The sequence below is a fragment of the Arachis ipaensis genome, chromosome B02 (assembly GCF_000816755.2).
Source record: "Arachis ipaensis cultivar K30076 chromosome B02, Araip1.1, whole genome shotgun sequence".
Lineage (NCBI taxonomy): Eukaryota > Viridiplantae > Streptophyta > Magnoliopsida > Fabales > Fabaceae > Arachis > Arachis ipaensis.
The window spans coordinates 4,740,376-4,741,990 of NC_029786.2; the positions used below are offsets into that span (position 1 = coordinate 4,740,376).

Sequence of the window (1,615 nt, forward strand, 5' to 3'; positions counted from 1 at the left end):
AAACATATTGTTAGTTGTTAAAAGTGTAACCTGCTAATTTGTTTGCAAAAAAAATGAATCACTTTAATCGGTGATTTCAATTAATATATAATATACATTTTTTATAATTGAGATCAACAACTAAAAATATTGGAAAAATTGGTTGATAAAATATGCTATAATGCTGCAGAATTTGAATCGGGAAATGAGAAAAGAGTGAAAGTGCAGAGTGAACTAGAGAGAGATTCAAAAATGGAATTGTGATTATGGTTAATCTCATTTACTTGCAAATGACTAGTTCTGTATTTGTAAATACTAGAAAAAATAAACCACACTAATTTAGCAGCACTTTTCTAACTAACTTAATACTATGAGTTGGCAGCCTCTAACAAACTTCAGATTCTAACAAACTTACGTAACAAATTCTACTAATTTGAAGATATAACTAATTAGCTATATGAGCTGCATAGCCTTATCATCCAACATTGGTTCAATTGGATAAAAATGAAAAATGAATCTGGACATGATAAAGTCTATATGAAATATATAACTTCATTTTTGACTTAGTCTTCACAACCTAAAACATAAGATAAGAAAAGATAAAATGGTTTTGCTACTATATGCAATTGGATTTATCATTCTTTTTTCTTTAAGATTTTTCTTCGTTTTTCGACCACGCACCGTCGGATGAATACCTTCAGTATAGTGTTTTTGGGAAATTCCCACCTTTTATTATGTTATCCTGCTTTTGGACATCTTTGTATTTCATTTTTTAATAATTAATGAAATATAACCTATTATCTTTGAAAAAAAAAAACATGCAATGTAAAGATTTTATTATTATTTTTGAAAAATTGATCTCAATTTTCACAACAAAAAAATGTTATATAATGAGATTTTGGATTTTCTCCACACATTTTTCAGATCATAGATAAATTCAAAGAAGCAAAAGGAGTAGGAAGACAATAAAGAAACCACAAATATCTCTTCAAGGGTGGTATTGTAATTGTACTTCATGTCTCCATCTAAAGATGTGAAATGATTAAAAACCATCTTCCTCAAAAATCCAAACAGAGGAAAACAGAGTGAACAGAAAGCCAAAAAACAAAAACAAAAGGGAAAATTCCAGCAACAAAAGCATAAAAAAGAATCAAATAATCTCATGCATCAGATCAAACACAAGTTCAAGTACTTGAAATTGAGATTATAATAAGAATACTTTGCAATTTGCATACAAAAAGAAGCTGGAAGTTAAAAAACAGAGGAAAACAGAGGAAGGGGTGGCAGAATTTACCTTAGAGTGACTCAGAGATTGTTGAGATGAGAAACAAGGAATCTGAGAGATGATGAAAAGGAAGAGGATGAGGATTGTTGTGTCAGAGGAACATGGCTTTATGTTTATTATGTTATTGTTAATGTTGTTTGTTTCTGTTGTTTTGTTTATCATTGAATTTCAATTCAATGATGATGGGTCGGTTTTCAAAAGAAGCCTTTTCTTTCTTGCAGGGTCACTACTTCCTTTGGTTTTACTCTGTTGATTAAGCATATTTTTTTTGCACGCCCATCCCCTTAAACAAATGTCAAAAATTCAAATTTGACATATAATTATTAATTTAAATTTTTTTTAAATAAAATT

At 29.0% G+C, this 1,615-nt stretch overlaps 1 protein-coding gene across 1 annotated transcript in view; it reads right to left on the bottom strand.

Moving 5' to 3' along the window:
* Positions 1 to 1,497, bottom strand: part of LOC107623742 — a gene marked incomplete in the record, with an annotated part of 4,284 nt that extends 2,787 nt beyond the window's left edge. Inside the window, 1 exon segment of the mRNA XM_016326105.2 lies at positions 1,274 to 1,497.